The sequence below is a fragment of the Spermophilus citellus genome (genome assembly GCF_964194105.1).
Source record: "Spermophilus citellus genome assembly, chromosome: 6".
Classification (NCBI taxonomy): domain Eukaryota; kingdom Metazoa; phylum Chordata; class Mammalia; order Rodentia; family Sciuridae; genus Spermophilus; species Spermophilus citellus.
In genome coordinates this window covers 114,289,250-114,311,390 of record NC_138187.1, presented here as the reverse complement: position 1 = coordinate 114,311,390, position 22,141 = coordinate 114,289,250, and the positions used below count along the sequence as shown (strand labels likewise).

Here is a 22,141-nt window from a genome sequence, read left to right as displayed (position 1 = left end):
AAAAGTCGTGGTTCTTTATTTCCTTCGGATGTCCTATAGGTAATGACAAACAGGATAAAGCTTGGCATCCCTGCCTGACTATGTATCCGTCTCCTTTATTACCTTCAATTTTGTGATCTGCTCAGCTCTGCACATTGGCATGATAATCATTTAAGGATGTTCATCTAAAGAAAAAAAAAACAATAACATAGGTTTATTAGCCCTAAATTTACCTAACTTACCTCATCCTCCTTCAAGACTGGGGCAAGATTTGCAGCATCTATTTCAGAACCCTGGAGTAGTGCTCACAAGTCTTTAGCAGTTGCCCTACGTCTTCCAGATCACCCCAGAATGAGAGGCAAGCATAGGCAATCATCTCATGGAAAATAATTCTTCCTTCCAAGATCACAGGACTAATACATCCTGAGTGGCAAGTGGCAATTGTCACATGATCAAAACTTCCCTGGAGCTACTTCACAGAGTAAGAATTGACAGAACAAATCAACCAGACCACAGTTTGACCAAGACTGCTTATTTCTGCATACCCTTCACACATTCCCCCGGTTCTTCATCTATTTAAACTTAAAGCTCCTGTCAACAACCAAAGACAGGGCTGAGATGCTGGATCTTGCTTTGCCGTTCCAATATGGCCATATTGATTAAAGATCTCCTCCCGTTTTTCATTATTATCTTTTCTGTCTGGTTTCTGGGGCAAGTGGCTGAACCTCAGAGTTTGTTTGTTGGGACCTTCAAAATCAGATGTCTAGCCTTGGACTCCCTAAAAGCCTCAGTGAGTGGGGCAAAGACCCCTCAACTCCAGGATGGTAAGAGATTCAACAGGAGTCTATCTATGCAAGGAGCAATGGGAGGACAAGGGAGATGCTCTCCAGCTCTGGGAGAAATATGGAGTCGGGGCCAGCCGGGAAGCCTTCACTGCAGAAGGTAGCATTGGCATGCTTTAAAAATCTAGAGGAGCCCCTAGCAGAGCATCCTGCACATAGGAGAGCCAGCAAAAAAAGGGGGAAAAAAAGGCAGGAAAAAATGGTGTGGTCAGAATCCTACAGGAAGGTCAGTAGGTTGTGTGCCTGAAAAGAGTGACCAGAGCTGGAGTTCAGAGTGCCGCTTGTGGACAGCAAGTGCCTTTGCTTGTCCTGAGTTTCTTATTACTCTGTCTAGTCTTTGTGGTTTCTAAACTGAGCTCAAGACCAAATAGTTCCTGAAAGTCTTCTCTGCCTTTTCTAAGCATACACGGGCTTTATCTTTGAACTAGAGGATGATACCACATAATTTTGTACTTAATTGCTCTCTAATTATCTCACAGGTGCTGGTTTTATCTTCCCATCTACACCTGGAGGCTTCAGAATAATAGAAACCATACTCCAAACTTGTGTTTGCCCCACAGAGCTGAGTACGTCATAGGTCGCGGTTCACAAATTAGGGAACTATGAAGCCAGAACTTCAAACCACCCAAAGATTTGGAGAACTGACTGAAGATTCAGAGATTCAGGCAGATTCAGAGATCTGCTTTCTGCATTCTTTTCCACAGTTGAGGGAGCCACATCAATGTTTATACCAGCACAGTTCACAATAGCTAAATTGTGGAACGGTTGTGATATGAACTAATAAATACAATCAATAAGAGTGTAAATTATATATTCTAGATTAGTAAAAAATATAGACTATAGACATAAGATTTTGATAAGTGAGATAAGACAATTTTAAAGCAAGAACTGTCATAGGCAGGCCTAAGACTCCATTTTGCTTCCTTCTATCAAACACTGTTACAAGAGCTGTTTCTGAGAAACTGAAATGAAAGCTGTTTGTTTTCTTATAAAAATTGCTTTTCTTCACTTTGTACCCCACAAATTGTAACCTACTCAGGATGTAGCGGTGGTCATGGTGAGCTATATCCTGGGTTTGAATGACCTTGTGGGTCTACGTGACTTTGAAGTAGATTCTCTGCCCACCGACCCCTGCCCAAATTCAGGATGCGACTGTCCACTGTCCAGCACCTGCTTGAACCCAGGACTGTGGTCAACTGAACTGCAAAGCTAATGCTTTTTTTTTTGCTTCTGTTTATCGCTTGCTTGCTGACTGGAAAATTCCAGTCCTGCCTAGAGCTCACAGGTCCCACTTATTAATGTTTTAATTTCTATGACTGGCTAGCTTACATGACGATAAGCAAGTCACTGAGTTGTGGTTTTTGTACTTCTATTCTCTTTGGATGGACCAGGAAGATGCTGTCCACCCACAGAGCTTCAGTCTCTGTGGTGAGTGACAGTCCCTGGCCAGGTAAATAAAGCTCTCTTTTGATTTGAAATTCGGACTTAGAGTGCTTTCTGAGGCATCTCCCCATAACAGAACCAATCCTTCAATAGACGAATGGATAAAGAAACTGTGGTATATATACACAATGGAATATTACTCAGCATTAAAAGAGAATAAAGTTATGACATTTGCAGATAAATGGATGGAGTTGGAGAATATCATGCTAAGGGAAGTAAGCCAATCCCAAAAAACCAAGGGCCGAATGTTCTCTCTGATAAGTGGATACTGATTCATAATGGGTGTGGTAGGGGGAGCATGGGAGGAATGGAGGAAATTTGGATAGGGCAAAGGGAAGGGAGGGGTAGGGAGAGGGCAAGGGGATAGGAAAAATGATGGAATGAGATGGACATAATTACCCTAGGTACATGTAAGAAGACAACGAATGGTGTGATTCTTTCTTTGTGTACAACCAGAGGAAAAAAAAAATTGTACTCCATGTGTGTACTACGAATTGAAATGCATTCTGCTGTCATGTATAACAAATTAGAACAAATAAATTAATTAATTTTAAAAAAGAATGAAACAAACACATCTGGAATCAGTAACTGGACATTCCAGGGTTTCCTTGCTATCCAAGTCTGTGAACAAATAGAACAATTCTGATTTCATCACTGGGCAGTCACACTTCCAGATGTGTGGAAATCAACAAAGAAGTCTCTGTGATGCACATGCTTTCCCCAGGAGGTGTCTTCCCTCCTTAAACCAAACTGAAAACCCGACAGGATTGGCTTTGCATTCTGACAATGGATTCAGAAAGCTTCCTGCTCTGCTCAAAGAATAAATGTCCAAAGCATGATCCTGTGCCACTGTTTAGGATGGAAATAAGTGCCTGTTAGGATAATTAAACCTGTGGGTACCATCACAGTTTTGTTAAAATATAGACTGGTTTTTTTACTGCTTGGTAATTAGCTTTGGCCTGGGCCCTTCCTCTGGGACACCTCTGGAACTTCTCCACAATGTGATAACGGAAGGATTAGCATCTAGCCCCACAGAACTTTTTCCAGGGCTCTGCTCCAGGGCTTTCCTTCTGACTGGCTATGCATGGCACTCTGGGAAGTTCCTGGCCATAGTTTTCTTTCCCAGAGAAAAAGGTGAAATGAGTTAAAGTGTCCAGGAGATCTTGGATGGACTGTCCAGATCCTGAGTAAATGCAGAGAAAAGTGATCAAACTAAACTCATCTGGCAAGAGTCTGATTACGCCTGCTTGGCAGCTAGCATCATCAGGTAACCAACCCCCTCTTCCAGGCACTGAGCAGCAGGACAGCATTACAAACACACTTGATGTCCAAACAAGGCATTGCATTGATTGGGTTATTGCTCAGCAACAGTATCTGAAGGTCAGTAGGGTCAAGCTGTTCAGAGTTGACTATATTAGACGGATGTGTCCCAAATACTAGGTATCCATATAGCTAACCCACACCTGGGAGAAAGCCACCATTATAGATTTCCACTGAATGAGGCCTCAAGTAGTATTCTTGGAAGCATCTCACCCACAGGACAGTCAATCAACCAAACCACAATGTGGTTCCAAACCCACCCCATAAAATGTCTTTTCAATTGTGGTTTTACAGACGCAGAGCCACTGGGCCATTATCATCACAGGCTGACATTTTTCTTTTTCTTTTCTCCAACATAAAAAAGGTCAACAATTTTTACTGTGGAGTGTTTGCCAGGCTGCTCCACCTAGCACTATGGGTGGGGCAAGGTGTTTAAAGCCTTTTGTGGAGCATCGCAGTGACTTTCTGGGATCTCCATGGCCCTACTAGCAGTGGCTAGGTGTCTTTCTTTTCCAAGAGGGCAAGGAGAAAGCTAACTCAGGAAAAGCCACCTGCCCCTTCCACAGGGTGGGGACTAGGATAAAAATGTAAAAGCCTGGGGCTGGGGATGTGGCTCAAGCGGTAGCGCGCTCGCCTGGCATGCGTGCGGCCCGGGTTCAATCCTCAGCACCACATACCAACAAAGATGTTGTGTCCGCCCATAACTAAAATAAATAAATAAATATTTAAAAAAATGTAAAAGCCTGCCAAGAAAGAATGGCTCTGTTCCAAGGCAAGTATGAGAATGCCTTAGTTATACTGCCAAGGTTTCTTCCTGTCCTGCCTGTTGGGCACAGGGATCCACGTGTCCCTCTCCCCTCCCCACCTTGGGTCAAGGGACCCCCACCTTCCTCAGCACCGCCATACTGAGAGTGCCATGCAGGTATGGGATGATCGCAGAGGGAAACGAGTTGGAAACTACCCTGGCCAGCTCCTGGGGGAGGCCGGAGGAGGGGCAGAGGCCCCCACGACAGCCAAAGGCGTCGGCTTTCCCACCCTGCGCGCGGGACTGGGGCCCCACTTTGGTCTCCTGCAGCTGCGGACGCTCTCACCTCCCGGGGTGACAGGACAGTCTAGCCTCGGCTCGCTCCTCCAGCCTCCGTTGGCTCCTCCAGCCTCGGTTCCCTCCTCCAGCCTCAGCTCGCTCCTCCCAGCAGCAACGCACCGGGCTTGGGAAGGCCCCGAAGATCCCGGGAGGCCCCGCCCACCACCAAGCCACGCCCACCGACCGCAACACGCCCTTTGGCCTGCCATCGTCCCCTCTGCCCCGTCCCCTCTGGTTAAGTAGGAGACCTCGGGCTTCCGTGGCAGTGACCCTGTGGGGGATTGGGCAAGGTGTCCACGTGTCGAGGAAAACACAAAAAGCTCCAAAGTTTGTGGCGTAGGGAACTGGCCGCTGTGGGTGCCCTGCATCCAGGGGAAGGGCCGCCAGAGAGGAGGCAGAGGTCCTGCGGGGGCCCTCGTAGATCCCAAGTATGTCTGTCCGAGGATATCATCCAGGTCAGCACTGCCCCTTTTCTTTCCGTAGTATAGAGAAGCAAAACCCAACACTTCAGCAAACCCCTGAAGTGTTGTCCAAAGACCTGAAGTGTCCAGAGTCCCAGTGCCTTGCTCTTTCCGCTGCACAACTTCAGGGCAAATTCTGATGATCTTCATGACAGGTTCTGGTCAGCCCATGCTACTGTGTTTGTGAGCTGGGGTGATTTGAGGAAGGAAGTTCTCATTTTGGAGAATGCAACAGAGGAGAGACCATTTGTGTCCTATGAGCCTGGTGTTCCTCTGTCCTAACTTCTCTTTCCTTTTCCTGCCCTTCCTCTGCTGCTGGGATTTGTTGCACTTTCAGGAAAAAGGGCTTGTCAAAGGAAAGAAACGACTCCCTGGAGGCTGTCGCAACCCAAAGGTTAGAAAGAGAAGTTGAATCAGAAAGCGGTGGAATGGCTTTGGGGGGGGGGGTGAAATCCAGTTCAAGGACAGAAATGGCACTGTCTTGAGTAAGACTGGGGAAATGGGGAACCAGTGGGGCAGACAGGACCCTCCCCTCTAACCTGCCTTTGGGAGCTGGGGTGTCACAGAATGAATCCCATTCCCCATTCACTGCCTGGGGGATCCTGGTGATGTGATCAGCTCCATGGGAAAGACAGGTGTAAAACAAAGCCTGGCACTTAATTACAGAGTAAGGATCTCATTACAGAGTCTTCTCAGCTCCCCTCCTTGGCTGGCAGCTTGAAACTGAGTGACAAATTGCCTCAAGTAGCTCTCAGAGGGTTGCATGCAGAGAGGATGAAACTACCTCCTTCCTCCCCCAACCTCGTATGAGGAGCTGTGAGATGAAGAGGGTGCTTACATTCTGGTGATACGCAGGGTAGAGGAGCCAGGTCTGTAAGGGCACCCAGAGAATAGTGAGAGCTGGGAGCCACAGCTGCCAGAACCTGACCTAAATGACACCTTGCTGGGCCAGTCGAGTGTTCCTGTTTTTGTCTTTGGAACCAAGGGCAAGATGGGGGAGAGTTTGATACAGGCCACCATTTACCTGCTTCATAGATCAGCATGGCCAGGCTTATCATAGGAGTGCTGTGACTATGTGGGAGAGGGAGGAGCATTCTAGGAAGTGCTATGGCCTCCCAGGGTCACCCAAAGCCCTTGGCAAGTGTGGCAGCTGGCTTTGGATACTGATTCCAGTTACTGGGCTCCAGAGACTCATGTCAGAATTGGAAGGATCCTATCTACCTGGCATGTCTCATCTCATAAGGTCTCTGGGGGAGATGACAACTTCCATCTGAATAGCCAGGACAGCTTAAGGTCTTCTCCTGTGTGACCCTGGAAGTGAGCTTCTGTTATCTTTCTTCTGTGGGTTCAGGGGAGGGCGCTGGTGACCACAGCTTTGCTTATCAGGGACAATAAGGGTTCTTGGTGTTTTCACCACTAAAATCCAGAGTTGTTCTCACATCAGCAGAGCACAACATGGTGCTCATGGGAAGATCCCACCCAGGCGTTCATGTCACTATCCTTATGCACGGATAAAATCCAGATTTCAGATCAAAGCCTTAAGATCTGGCCCCTGACAGTTTCTCAACGTTTTTTCCCCTCAACTCCGACTCCCAGCCCCCGCCTCACCAGCTGTCTTTTGCTTGCTTAGGATCTTTGCACATGTGGTTTCCATGGGCTGGAATGCTCTTTCCCCATGATTTTTTCTGGCTCACGCCTATCCAGCCTTTCACATCCCCTCTAGTGTCAAGGTTTCAAAGAGAAGTTCCCTAAACTTTCTACAGATGGTCCCTGATTTATGGTAGATCTTTTTGTGATTTTTTTTCTTTTTTGAGTTCAGAATGGTCCACAGATGATTTGCATTCAGTAAAAGCCATACTTTGAGAATTGAATTTGTATGTTTTCCTGGATTATCCATATATGGTACAATGTTCTTTCACAGTGCTGGGATATGGCAGCAAACCACAGCTCCCAGTCAGCCATGTGATCGCAAGGGCAGACAACCAATAACCTATGGTGTTCCTAAGCTCTGATGTTCAGTACGTTGGATGTATTAAATGCATTTCCCATTTATGATATTTCAATGTGTGATCGGTTTTTGGAACATATCACCATTATAAGTCAGGGAGCATTTATGTATAAATTAGATCTCTCCTTGTAACCTGTTCTCTTTACAACTCTCACTTAGATTTATAACTTTGTATTGATGCATTTATGGCTCAAGGTCAGTCTCTTCTTTAAAGTTATAGATTTAATAGACTGTAAGGGAGGAGCCAAATTTGATTTGCTCACCTCAATTCTAGTATCTGATAAGTGTTTCCCAATACATATTTGTTAGGGAATGAATGATACTAGCAATCTTCATTTTAAAGGATACAAATAAAACTCAATGAGTTTGTGACATAAGCATCAGTAACTATTTCTATTCAAAAGTGACAAGCAAAACAAGATTCGGGAAAATACAAGTACCAAGGTTTATTAGGTACTTCCCAAAGCAAAGCATTCATTCAATAATCATATATTAATCTTCCACTATATATCTTGTGCTTCTTGCCAGGAATACTAATCTGAATAAGATCTAACTTTCTCTATCAAGGAGCCTTTAGCCCACTGGGGGAGTTGACATATAAACAAATGGTTATCTGATAAATGCTACAATGACATAGAGATCTAACTCTGCCTGGAAACCCTCATGTCTGGGACCAGATACTGCAGATGCTATAGGCAAAATTTGGTAATACGACTCAGGAGGCTGAAGCAGGAAGATTACAAGTTCAAAATCAGCCTCAGCAACTAAATCAGGCCCTCAGCTGCTTAGGGAAATAAAAATAACAAGGCAAAATAAAAAATAACAAGGCCTGGGGATGTAGCTCAGTGGTAAAGTGCCCCTGGGTTTAATCTCTAGCATCAGAAAAAAAAGATGATAATTTCCTCAGCTGGGCAGGGCAGAGGAAATTGGAAATCTGGGCAGGGAAAGAATAAAGAAATGTGGCTTGTTCTGGGAACTGCTAGTGGTTTGGAAAATGCATGTAGGTTGTATAAAGGACTGGAATGGATCAAGAGGTAGGTAGACAGAGGGGATCACAGGTTGTACATGTGCTGAGATGAGGAGTTTGCTCTGGCTCCATGTGGGGGTTGGAGAGTCATTGGATTGTGCAAAGCAATGCAGGGGGACAACATAGCTTCATATATGAATATTAGAAGTGTGGCCCTAAGTGTGGTGAGCAGAATGAATGGAGTAGGGGATGGGTGGTTAACATAAACCCAATGAGGAGGCTACTGCAAAAGTCAAGCAAAGGCAATGAGTCTAAGCTAAAATAGAGGCATTCATTATTTTTGTCAGTATATATTTCTTGATGCTTTTACTATGCTAGGTAGTAGGATAGACTATTAACCACTAACATCTATCAAGTGCTTACCACAGTCCCTCTTGTTTTCTAAGCACTATACACACTTTAACTGTTTTAATCCTCAGCACAATCTTATGAATCAGTACTATTATCACTCTTGTTTTACAAATGGGGAAACTAAAGGAGAAGAGGTTATATAACTGGCATAGACTTATGTAGCTAGTAAATGACAAGGCCAGGATTTGAACTCAGGTACTTAGACTCAAGAATCCATGATCTCAACCACTATCTTTATATTGATACTGTGGTAAAGAACAAGCTGGACAAAGTCCCTGTCCTCATGGAACTTGCATTTTGGCACTGGAGATGTAGAAGTGAAGACAGATTTCGGTTGTACAATCAGAAGAACTCAATCCCTGCAGAGCAAGAGATGGCAGGATGATTTCACAAGATCCTGGCTTCGTGATTGGGGGATGGTTGTGTCAGTCATGGTGTTAGGAATTACAGGGTTGGAGTGGACTTGGATGGATGAGTTCTGTTTGGAGAGACAAGAAAAGATCACTGTATGAATTTCAAGGTAGTAGTGAGAATCAGTGTCAATGGTTCCAGAAGTCAAGTATCAAAAGAAGTGACATTTTCTCATTAGATATGATAAATTGCAGGTGTGTGGTCAGAATTTTGAGGTGGTCCCCACGATTCCTATGTTCTGGTACTCTCACCCTGTACCATACCCTTCCCTCAACTACCATGGACTAGTTACTCCCTCTGTTAGGCGATGTTTTATAAGACCCCAGCTGAGCAGACTGTCTAGAAATTCACCTGCAGATTTTACAGAAGCAGACAGCCTTGCTATGTATGGCACACAGAGGCGGGGCATGTGGGTAGCTGAGAGCAGGCACTGGTCACCAGTCAGCAAGAAAACAGGGACATCAGTTGTACAATTAACAAGGAACTGGATTATTTCACCTACAGACTCTGAAAAGAATGCAGCCCGGCGGGTACCTGATTTCTGCCTTATGTCAACCTTGAGAGGAGAACCCAGATACCCAATGCCTGAATTCCTGACCCACAGAAAGTGTGAGATAACAAATGTGTGAGATAACAAATGCTTTTTGTTTTGAGCCACTAAATCTCTGGTATTCACTATCCAACAGTATAAAACAAATGCAGCAGGTGGCCAATGACCTAAGGGTTGAGAGGGCTGGTTATTGAGAGAAGCTTTCTGGGACCCTGCGGTCCCTCTTCCTGGACTGACTCCCTCCCTCATGTTACTGCCTGACAGATTTGGTCAACTCAATCACCCTAGGCTGCCCATAGCATGTTATTTCCGCCACTGGCTGTACTTTCCACCTGGTGTCCAATTTGATCTTGTGCATTGCCCCAGCCAGGCCTTGGGGGCTGAGGAGGCAGGACTCTTACCACAGTTTCCTTATCTCCTCCACCTTTATGTTCTCAGCCCTTGACTCTGGTTATGACACTTGTCAAATTCTCAATCATGCTGGCTGAAAGAGTGAACCTCCTGTCACTTCTTTATGCCCACTACAACCAAGCTCTGGGGATATAGGGAGTGGACTTCCTCTGTGGCATCTTTGGGCTTATGGAGTTCTGTGGTGCCACTATCCTTTTAGGTAATTAGAAAACCCTAGAAAGCCCCATGAGTGACTGTCATTGTCCGTTCTCCAGGGCCAGGTGGCTACATACCATTGAAAAGGAGCCCAAGGAGAGGGCACCTGAGATGGCCCATCTAGGGACAGTCTTGGAGATCCCAGGAGTGAAGTGTTTCCCGTAGCCTCTTGGTCTGGTATTTTATAGCTCTTCAGGATGTCAATTATTTGAGGGCATGAAACAGTCGGAGGACTCAGAGATATGATAAAACCTGTGTAATTCGAGTTTTATTACTAAACTGCCAAGGAAGTTCACCTTTGCCCAACACTTTAGGTTAGGAAGGACAATTGCTTACCTTCTGCTAAGGTGAATCAAATTTATCCATTCGTTCAGTGCTAGATTTCAGACTTCTGTCCTTTTGGATCTTTGAATCGTAATTGTCTTTTTCTTCTGCTTCTCTCCTCCTCCTCTTCCTCCACTCCTCCTCCTCCTTCTTCTCCTTTTCTTTTTCCTTCCCTCCACCTCCTGTCTCTCTCTGTCAAAACAAAGTCTTTCATTTCCGGGAGTTTGATGCAGGCACACCTGCGTGACCAGAGGCATTCTTTGGTCTGCCTCCTCCCCTTTGATTCTAGGTACACTCTGGCTCTTTCTTCCTGGACATTTATGTTTCCATTCTCCTTACCCCACCACCTCCAAAGATGTAGTCAAGGTGGACCACCTTTTACCTTGTCAATGAATGCCCAGCAGTTGCAATAATGGAAGTTCAGCTGCAGGGCTCCCCTATCAGTTTTGGGCACAGCTGCAGGATTGCTAAGATGGCATTGTAAGGTTGTGCATTAAAGACTTTCCAGGCATCCAGGGTTGTGAGCCAGAGGGAGGCGTGTGTTGGCAGGGAGTGCAGGCACTTTTCTTCTAGCAAGGTTTAATTGTGCTTCTGGTAACTCCAATAATAAGAAACAGAAGTGTTCTCCTTTTACTTCCTCTCCTATTCATGTCAGGAACATGAATTACTCTTTTCTTTATCTTGACCTTTGGTATACTTGCTCTTCATTTGTGTTGGACATGTCTCTGAAAATACTGAGGGAGGCCTAGTGAGACCCCTGAAACACACACCTCCAACCCTCATGTTCCCGTCAAGGAGCAGTAATAAGATGAAAACATGTCTCCCTACAGGCAAAGGCAGAGTCTGGAAAACATAATTGGAGTGCAGGTGGGCCCTGGCAGGGTGTTGAAAGGAGCCTCCCCCTTAGATCAGACTCAGAAGCCTTGTGGTGGGGATAATCTGCCCACCATGACCAGAGACCCCCTGGCTGTGCACCCTCTCATTTACTGTGGCTGATGGGGACATGGTGGGAGAAGGGGATGGAAACAGACTTGATGACCCTCACTTCACTCACACTTGACTCTCTTCTCAATAATCAAATTGCAAAATAAACTTAGGTGTTATTGCAATTTGGGTTCCTCAAAAAACACACTGTGGGAATTGTTTTTGTTGTTGTTGTTTTAGATATTTGGCCTAGAAACAGTCTAACTCCATTGCTGGCCACTTGGCCACTTCTACCAAGCTGTCTCCTCTCTTGGTTTTTTTGTGACACAATGGTTACTTCTGACCTTTTCATTACAGCTCCTCATGAGACTCAGAAACCTTTTCTGTTTTTTAGTGCTGCTGGGGATTGAACTCATGGCCTTGTGCATGTAAGGCAAGCACTCTATCAACTGAGCTATATCCCCAGTCCCAGAAATCTTATTCTCTCTCTCTTCAGATCTCTCTCTCTCTCTCTCTCTCTCTCTCTCTCTCTCTCTCTCTCTCGTTTGGGAATTGAACCCAGAGTGCTTTTTCAGTGAACTACACCACCAGCCCTTTTTATTTTTTATTTTGAGACAGGGTCTTGCTGAGTTGCTGGCCTTGAACTTGCAACCTTCCTGACTCCGCCTCCTGAATCTCTGGGATTCTAGGTGTGTGACACTGTGGTTGGCCCTCCAGTTTTTAAGCTCCACTCCCACCTCTGTGACCAGGTGGTCCCTGTCTTGAAGTCTTGCAGATGGGCCTTGTTGACGCTACCTGGAATGAATGCTTCACCTCCTACAGTTAACAGATACAGAAGATGATCTGGACTTCCTCTGAGGTTTCTCTTATGCCACTTCTTTATCTCTTGTCTCATCAGTGCTGCTCTGATCCAAGTCCTCCTCTCTTCATTCACCCATTTATCATCTGTTGCTTGAATCCCCACTCAATGGCAATGTGAGTTTGAGACCCTATTAGATCTGCATCCCAAGCCCAGATTCTCTTACTTCTGAACCTTGTGACCTTGGGTGATATTTTTAATCTCTCTAAACCTTAGCTTTAGATCTATAAAATGGAATGAATAATGTCTACCTTCTCAGGCTATCACTAGGATTAAACTAATACCACACATGTGCATTAGTCAGAGATCTCCAGAGAAACAGTAAGGAGAGATAGATAGATAGATAGATAGATAGATAGATAGATAGATAGATAGATAGATGGGGATTTATTAGGGAAATAGGCTAATTAATGCTGGTAAATTCCACAATGCACCATATGCAGGCTAGAAAACCAGGGAAACCGGTAGTATGGCATAGCCCAAGGTCAAATGCCTAGGAGCCATGGAGCAGATGGTCTAACTTCCTGTCCAAGTCCAAAGGCCTGAGAACTGATGTAAGTACTGGAGTTCAAGGGGCCAAAAACCCTGGAATTCTGATATCCAAGGAGAGGAGAATATGTGTGTCCCAGCTGCAGGAGAGATGGGGAAGTTGGGAGGGAAAGAGAAAGAGAAATTGCCTTTCTTTTAAAATTTTTGTTTTGAATCTTTAGCCAATTGGATGGTGCTCATCTACATTAGGTGAAGATGGATTTTCCTATTCAGTCCACTAATTTAAATGCCATTCTCTTCCATATATATCCTTATGGATATACCTAGAAATAAATGCTTTGCCAGTTATGTGGGTATCCCTTAATCCAGTCAAATTGACACCTGAGATTAACCATCTTGGTATGTAGAACATCTAGCAGAGGTCTGCCTATATATCTCCTAGCCCCATCTTCCCTCACCGAGATGGTGCTGACCTTCTAACTGGTCTCTTCAGTGTCTCTCTGCTTCTCTTCAACTCCTTTCCCATGAGCAGCCAGAGTGACCTTTTAAAGCATAATTCAGATCATGTTATCCCTCTATTCAAAGCCTTTCAATGGCTTCAACTAGACTGTGGGATACAATAAAAACTCCTTTGCACAGCACACAGAGCCCTATGCAGATAGTTCCTGCTTTCTCCAAGCTCACCTCCTGCTCCTCTCCCCACCCCCATTGGGCTCCAGCCACACTGGAGATCTCTCTGTTCCAGCCTTTGTCTCTGCAGGGTCCTGTGTCCAGATCCCCCCACCCCCCACCCCAGGGCAGCTCCTTCTCATCCTCAGGCCCCAGCTCAAACCCTAACTCCTCAGGGAGTCCTGTCCTACCCACTTATCTAAAGCACAGTCCTTTGCTTTCCTCCTCTGGCCTTATTTTCTGATCAGTATCTTATTTATTCCCCTTTCCTGCCCCTTATCACTATCTGAAATTAACTGTGTGTTCCTGGGTTTACTTGTTGGGCACAGGTTTTTCCCACTCAGTCTTTAAACTCCTTGTCCATTGTGTTTGGCTCACAGTTGGCCCATGGTTGGTGTTCAATAATAATTTGTTGAGTACATTAATACTCACCAAGGTTGGATGAGTGGGACCTTTCACACCTGGATCATTGGCCTCTTACTTGGCTCTAGTCCAACTCTGAAGCAGTCAGTCAAACTTGCTTTTCTTCTTTTAAAATATTTTATTAGTTGTGGATGGACCTTTATTTATTTCCATTGTTCTTAGCATTTTTATTTTTGCAAGCATTAGTTCTTTGGGGGATTTTAGATATCTTAATAATCTAGTGAACCATCCACATAGAAAAATACCCCTAAATTTAGGCTTCATGATCCTGGCAACTTTTTTTTAATAATTAATTATTTTTATTTATATATGACAGCTGAATGCATTACATTTCTTATTACACATATAGAGTACAATTTTTCATATCTCTGGTTGTATACAAAGTATATTCACACCAGTTTGTGTCTTCATACATGTACTTTGGATAATAATGTCCATCACATTCCACCATCATTTATAACCTCCTGCCCCCTTCCTTACCCTCCCACCCCTCTGCACTACATAGAATTCGTTTAATCCTCCCATGCTCCCTCTTCCTACTGCACTATGAATCAGCCTCCTTATATCAGAAAGAACATTTGACATGTGGTTTTTGGGGACTGGCTAACTTAACATTATCTTCTCTAACTTCATCCATTTACCTTCAAATGCCATGATTTTATTCTCTTTTGATTGCTGAGTATATTCCATTGTATATGTAAGCCACATTTTTTTTATCCATTCATCACTGAAGGGCATCTAGGTTGGTTCCACAGTTTAGCTATTGTGAATTGTGCTGCTATAAAACACTGATGGTGGCTGTGTCCCTGTAGTATGCTGTTTTTAAGTCCTTTGAGTATAGACCGAGGAGAGGGATAACTGGGTCAAATGGTGATTCCAATCCCAATTTTCCAAGGAATCGCCATACTGCTTTCCATATTGGCTGCACCAATTTGCAGAGTTACCAGCAGTGTATGAGTGTACCTTTTCCCTGCTCCTCACCAACACTTATTGTTGTTTGTCTTCATATTAGCTGCCATTCTGACTGGAGTGAGATGAAATCTTAGAGTGGTTTTGATTTGCATTTCTCTAATTGCTAGAGATGATGAGCATTTTTTCATATATTTGTTAATTGATTGTATATCCTCTTCTGAGAGTGTCTGTTTATGTCTTTGGCCCATTTATTAATTGGGTTATTTGTTTTTTGGTGTTTAACCTTTTGAGTTCTTTAATCTCTAGAGTTTAGTGCTCCACCTGATGTGTGAACCTTTATTTATTTATATGTGCTGCTGAGAATCAAACCCAGTGTCTCACACATGCTAGGCAAGCACTCTACCACTAAGCCACAACCCCAGCCCCTCAAACTTTCTTAAAACCTTCTGTCTTCATGTCACTTCTCATGGATAATGTCCCATTGTCCATTGCATCTAAAATTACTCTCTTTTTTATTTTATCTAAAATAACTTGTTTCTCCATTTCAAAGTCGACATCTGTTTACTGTAGAGAGATTACAAAATTCAGTAAAGAAAGAAAGGGAAAGAAATCACCCACAGTTATTCCATCTAGTTATAAGCATTGCTAACTTCTCTCTGAGATTCTTTCCAAGCTACTTGCTATGAATATTTTAGATGCAATCATCATGTTGTTAAGAAATGATTCTTTTCTGATTATAAAAGCATACATTCCACTGTACAGTATTATAGGAAATGAAAATGTAAAGCAAAAAATTTACCCAGATTACTCTACATTCTTGCTTTCTCTTTGTTCTGACACAGGTTCTGATACAGTCCATACTTGGCGTACTATCCATCAGAAATGTACCCAAATTTATTTCACTCTTTCTGCCCTAGCTGTCCTTCCTGGACAGCAGGCTACAGCGGGCAGTACCATGTTGGCTCTTAAAACAGATTATGGTGCCAGAATTCCTTGGTGTTATTGCCAAGTTATGCTGCTTACTAGCTGTAGGACTTTGGATGAGTTACTTAGCCTCTCTGGGCCTCAGTTTCCTCATCTTTTAAGTGGGAATAATAGTACTAACCTCACAGAGTTTGTAGCACTCCTTATGTTGCAGTGTCTATCACTTCAAAAGTGTTAGTTATTATTACCCTTCTATTTCTTTCCATGCCACCTCATTTTGTATCCCCCACTCAGTAAACTAAAGCCAGACAGTTGGAAAAATTAGCAATTGAATTGTCACCATGCACCTAAGGCTTATCAAGGTAAATGTCTATTATAAAGAAATGTTTCCTCATGACAACAGAAGATACTGTTACTTGGAAAATAAGATTCATTTTTATCTTGCTTTCTCATACTCTCTCAAGTTCTCTTTATATGACATAGATGCACTTTGTATTGCTGTCAATATCACACTACATATATTACTTTTAAAGAATAGTTAACATAAGACTATTCACTTGTCTTGGTGATAATATGAATAGAGCTTGATAACATATTTCCTTTATGGTATTTTATTACTTAAAAAAAACCCACAAGGGAGCAGGGGGTGTAACTCAGTGGTAGAGCATACACAAGGGTCTAGGTTCAATCCTGAGTACTTAAAAGAAAAATTCAAAGCCAAAAATTTTATACCGCTGAAGATGTAGAAGAATCATGATTCAAGCTCATCATTATTATTATGTGGCTGTATTTAACATCTTTTTAAAAACGGAAAGCAGGAAAGAAGGATTGTTTAGTAAATCTCCTGGCATAGCCTTCTCCCTTCTACCATGTTGATTGTGCGCTATTGTTTGTAACTGCTGGAACAGAACTACAGCAGTTATTGTTTTCCTTGTCTGTCAAGCATGGCAAGAGATACCACTGCAATTATGGAGTGATGCATCTGGCTCAAAGCCACACCCCCTGGTGCTGGGAAAGATGCTTTAGCAGAAGTGAACATAGTGAGGTGACTGCATGGCCAAGCTTTGCTCCGGGTAGACACATAATTAGATTGGATTACTAAGATTGGGATGTAAATCCAGCAAGAAAGGATCTGCAAATACTTTTAGATGTACTTTCACCAGTCTTGTGTTTTAAATTTATCTCTTGGTTGAATGGAACATATGTTCATGTAATTTTTTCCCCACAAAAGTTACTTTTTTCCATGCCCACTTATAAGAACATTTTAATGCTGTCTCTACATATCACAATTTGTCTGGGAATCAAATTATTGAACCTTTACTTTCTTCACTCAATACTGTCTTGATAGGACCCTCTCCCTGCCTCAATATCTAGCATCACTGAGAAGTAGACAACATAAAATCTGTTCCTTCGTTTATAATGAAAATAAAATTTTCTTTATGTAGATGCTCCTGGGACTTTCTTGCAGTTCTTTATAATTAAAAATAATTTTAAAAAGGGTTTCTAGAAATGAATTAACTCATTGATTTCTTTTCCTGAAATTCAGACCATGCCTTTATTCTTCTTACTCAGGTTTATTATCAGTTATATAATATGTTCTTTAATTACATCTTTGATTATTTCTTCTATTTGTTGTAAGGCCTTCTTTAGGAACACTGATAATTCCTATGTTGGATCACATGGGAATGTCGTACCATTCTCTTTCATCTCTGCTGCTTGGGAAACAAAATTCCATGTTGTCATGCTTTCTCACTCACAAGGTCTCTAGCTCTCTTGACATCTGCCTGCACACCTGCTATTGTCTTTCTCATAGTTTCCATGTATTTGTTCTTTTCCTTTACTTTCTAGAGTGTGTTTTGAATTTGTCCCCTGCATAATGGTTTATAGAGCATGGTTAATTCTGCTTTGTACAGTCCCAACCTATCACTACAAAACATTATTAAGTAAAACATGTGAAAGAATAATACATATGCTGGCATGGTGGTGCACACCTATAATACCAGTGACTCAGGAGGCTGAGGCAGGACTGTTGCTAGTTCAAAGCCAACCTCAGCAACTTAGCAAGGTTCTAAGCAGCTTATCAAGTCCCTGTTTCAAAACAAAACAAAATTAAAAGGGCTAGGGATGTGGCTTAGTGTTTAAGTGCCCCTGGGTTCAACCCCTAGTACCAAACAAACAAAAAAGCCTCTTTAAAGTACAGATGCTCTTCTTTATAACATCAATATCATGATTACATCAAAGAAATTTAATAATTCCTTAATATCTGAATTCAGTCCACATTCAGACTTCCTTAATGGCTGCCAAAATTCCTTTTCCCCATTCCAAGCCAGTATACAATGAAGTATCCCAGTGACCTTTGGTTGTTTTGCCTCCACTCTCTTCATATAGAGTACCTGCCCCTGCCACCACTACACCCCAACTATGTTATTAATTCTAGACTGTCCCACTTTCTGAATTAGTCTGATCATTTCCTCTTGGTGCACTTACCTTGTTCCTTCATCCCTGCATTTTCTACAAAGTGGAAGCCCCATAATGAGTTTAATTCATGTTACTGCATGGATCAGTAGTTCATAATTTTAATAGATGAATCATATTCCAGTGGGTGGATGCACCACTGTTTGTTTAGTCATTCTCCAGCTGAGGGACATTTGGATTATTTGTGGTTGTTGGTGGTAAGGGATAAAGCTGTTCAAACATTCACCTACAGGTTCTTTGGAAGCATAGGTTTTTATTTCACTTAGCTAATAAATGCCTACAAGTGGGCTGCTGGGTTGTAATTTAGTGAATGTTTAGCTCTATATGTAATTACTAAATTGTTTTCCCAAACTTACTGGGTAGTAGTCTCTCCAAGAGCTCTGATTGTCCCACATCTCCCTGTGTACATGGACTGGGCAGTCTGATTTAGCCTCTCTAATCTATAAGAAGTGTTTCCACATGGCAGTTTTTTTTAAAAGTCACATTGTTTTTTTAAAAATATTTTTTAGTTGTAGATGGATACAATACCTTCATTTTATTTATTTTTGTATGGTGCTGAGGATTGAATTCAGTGCCTTCCACATTCGAGGTGAGCACTCTACCACTGAGCTACAACCCAGTCCCAACACATGGCAGTTTTAATTGGCCTATTCTTAATTAGATCAGTGATACTGAACATATTTTCATATGCTTATTTGCTATCTGAGTATTTTCTTTAATAAACTGTTCAAATATTTTTCCTGGTTTTTAATTATATTTTTTTTCTTATTTTTGAATTTTGAGAGTTACTTATATATTGTGGATCAAAGGTCTTTGTCAGATAGGATATTTCAAATATTTTCTCCAAGTCTTTGACTTGTGATTTCAATTTATTATTGACAGTATCATTTGCACAGTGAAAATGTTTAATAACAGTGAAGTCCACTTTGTAAATATTTTTCTTATAGAGATTGTTATTGTGTCGTATCCAAGCACTCTTGCCCTAACACAGATTGTTATTTTTTGTGTTGTAGCTAAGCATTCTTGCCCTAACAAGGTCACAAAGATTTTCTCTAATGTTTTCCTCCAAAATTCTTATAGTTTTACCTTTTACATTTATGCCTACATTTTCAGGTGAAATTGGTCTAAGATATGAGGAATAGACAAAGTTTGCATAGAGTCATTACAACACAATTTGTTGAAAAGATCTTGCTTTCTGTCTTCACACCTTTGAAAAAGATAATTAATTAATCATGTATTCAAGGCCCCATTTTGGAACTCGGTTCCACTGATCTATGTACCTGTTCACAAATGACATATTTCTCCATCACTGCAGCTTTAAAGGAAGCCTTGGAATCAGGTAGTGTTAGTCCACCAACATTGCTATTGTGTTTCAAAATTGTTTGGCTGTTTTGTTTCTTTACCTTTCTATGTATGTTTTAGAATCAATTTGTCAATATCTACCAAATATACTGTTAGGATTTAGATTGAAATTGCATTGAATCTATAAATCAGCTTGAGAAAAAAGTTGACATCTTAATAACATTGAATTTTACAGTTCATAAATGTGCGATATAACTTCATTTATTTAGGTCCTTTAAAAATTCTTTCACAATACTATAAAAATTTCAGTATGTATTTTTTACATATATGTTGCTAGATATATTTTTAAACATATTTTACCCCTCTGAGGATAGAATCCAGAGATATTCTACCACTGAGCTACATCTCCAGCCCTTTTTATATTTCATTTTGAGACAGGGTCTCACTAACTTGCCAAAGCTGGCCTCAAACTTGCCATTCTCCTGCCTCAGCCTCCTGAGTTGCTAGGATTACAGGTGTGTGCCACCACACCCAGCTCTCTCATCCTTCCTCCCTCCCTCCCTTCCTTTCTTTTCTTGATACTATTGTAAATGGTAGTTTAATTTTTTAAAAAATTTCCGTTGTTCATTGCTAATATACAGAAATAATATTGATTTTTGTGTATTTACCTTATATTCTGTATTCCGCAAACTTGGTGAACTATTGTTTAAATAAAGACAATTATGTATCTTTAAGAAAAAGAAAAACAAAGTAGAAAGTAGAAGCAGGTTTGAAGGTGTGGTTACATTCTGCGCAAACATTTTTGGCAAGAATATTTGTTAATCAGCTTATTGTCACTGTGACCAAAAGACTAAAAGATCTGATAAGAACAACTTAGAGGAGGAAAGTTTATTTTGGCTCATAGTCTTAGAGGTTCAGTCCATGGTAGGCTGACTCCATAGTTCTGGGCCCCAGATGACTGAGACAGAGTAGTATGGTGGAAGGGCCTGGAGGAGGGAAGCTGCTCAGTTCATGGCAGCCAGGAAGTGGGGGCGGGAGGGAGATAGAGAGAGAGGAGAAAGAGAGAGGTTGGGGGGACTGGTTGGTTAAGGTGCTGGGTACACAATATAAACCCCAAAGGCATGACCCCAGTGACCTACTTCTCCCAGCCACATCCTACCTGCCTACAGTTCGCACCAAGTTAATCCATTTGGTGGCTTAACTCACTGATTAGGTTACAGTCTCATAGTCTAATCACTTCACTTGTGAACATTCTTGCATTGTCTCACACATGAGCTTTTGGAGTACAACTGATATCCAAACTGTTGCAATACTTCATAGTGATGCTATATTCTTTGTACTGCCCCCCCATTCCAATATCAGTGATATTAAGTTTGATCACCTGGTGAAGGTAGTAACCGTTGGGCCTTTTATTGTAAAAGCTCTATTTTCCCCCTTGAGATTAACAGATGATCTTTGCGGAGATATTTGCTACCAATGTGAATTTTAAATCTGCTACTGCATGCTTATTTTTTTTCTTACCTTCCTTTATGTGCAATAATATCTGCTGTCTTTTCATCACAGATCATTTCCCCTTTTGCTCTGCATTATGCAGGCCCTCTCTTTTTGCCTCCTTGAGAGAATGCCAAGTCCTGATCTCAATTTTCCCTTTGGTTTTGGTAGAAAATCACTTCCAGAGATCTGAAGTCTAAGTCTTCCGCATGATGTCTCCTTGCATGACAGCATGCTTTCCCTGGGCCTGCCTTGAGTTTGGGTGTACTCCTCAGAGCCCCAGGGATTCTCCCACATCTGGTGCATGTCTACAGATGGGTGTGTCATTCACTGTGTGTTCCTTTACTTGCCAAATTGCCTTTCCAGATCCATCTTTGGACACCAAGTCAGGGAGCAGAGTCCCTGGCCCAGTCCCCACGTCTAGCAGTGGCACTCTCCTCCATCCCTTGGTCTGAAAGGATCTCTTCTGCAGTCCCTCGGCCTGATTGTCTGATATTCCCAAATACAGAATCTAGAGTTCACCAGTACCAGAGTCCTTCCTGATGTGTCTTCCTGTTCTCCCAGCTCTCACTGACTGCCTTCCTACGTTTAGAGGTTGATGGAGAAAGAGAGAAGCACTATCAAGGGAGAGTGCTTTGCCTCCTTCTGGAAGAAGCTACTCTGCTTTTTGCCTGTGCAGTTTTCTGGTCAATATAGATTTTGAGATTTGGAATCAGGTCAGGCCATAGGGGAAGGGGTGAGAGTCCTTCTGTCTCTGTTGAAGCATATATTCTCACATCTGCCTCGAATTGGCCTTCTCCATCCAGGTCTACAAACTCTGTTCTAGTGAGTGGCCACCCTCCTCCATCTTCATCAATATTGCAGGAACATTCTGTCAGCAGCTGACACCCAGGTTAACCTGGATTACTTCTGTCTGACTGCGAAGGCCCCAGGGAAGTCCAGTTCCATTTCATGTCCATTATGTTTCCACCACTCCTGGGCCCTTTCCAGGATAACATCGTGGCTATATTTCAAACACCAGGTTTATCCTTACTTTCATTCAGTTTGTCCTTTTGCCCTGGGAGCTCCTTTCTTCTACCAATCTACGTCCTCCCAGTGTCCCTCACCTCCTCTTTGAGTGTTCGGTTCATGACAGGATCCTCTTCCTTCAGAATAATAAGGAGTGTCTGAAGCATAGCTTTTGGCCCCCTGCTCTAGGTCCACTTTGTCTCTAATTCATGCTCAGTTTTGTCTGTTGAGCTGACCTGAAGCTCTCTGGGGATGAGGA

General features: G+C 42.5%; 1 protein-coding gene across 2 annotated transcripts in view; it reads right to left on the bottom strand.

The window, feature by feature from the left end:
• Positions 1–22,141, bottom strand: part of TLR5 (toll like receptor 5) — a 98,378-nt gene that overhangs the window by 24,337 nt on the left and 51,900 nt on the right. Inside the window, exon 1 of one of the 2 annotated variants that reach the window (XM_081300532.1) lies at positions 4,676–4,804. The exons of the other annotated variant lie outside the window; for it this stretch is intronic. The gene's annotated coding sequence lies outside the window, so the exon portion shown is untranslated. Of the gene's footprint in view, positions 1–4,675; positions 4,805–22,141 lie in introns of those variants that run through there. 2 annotated transcript variants of the gene reach the window in all.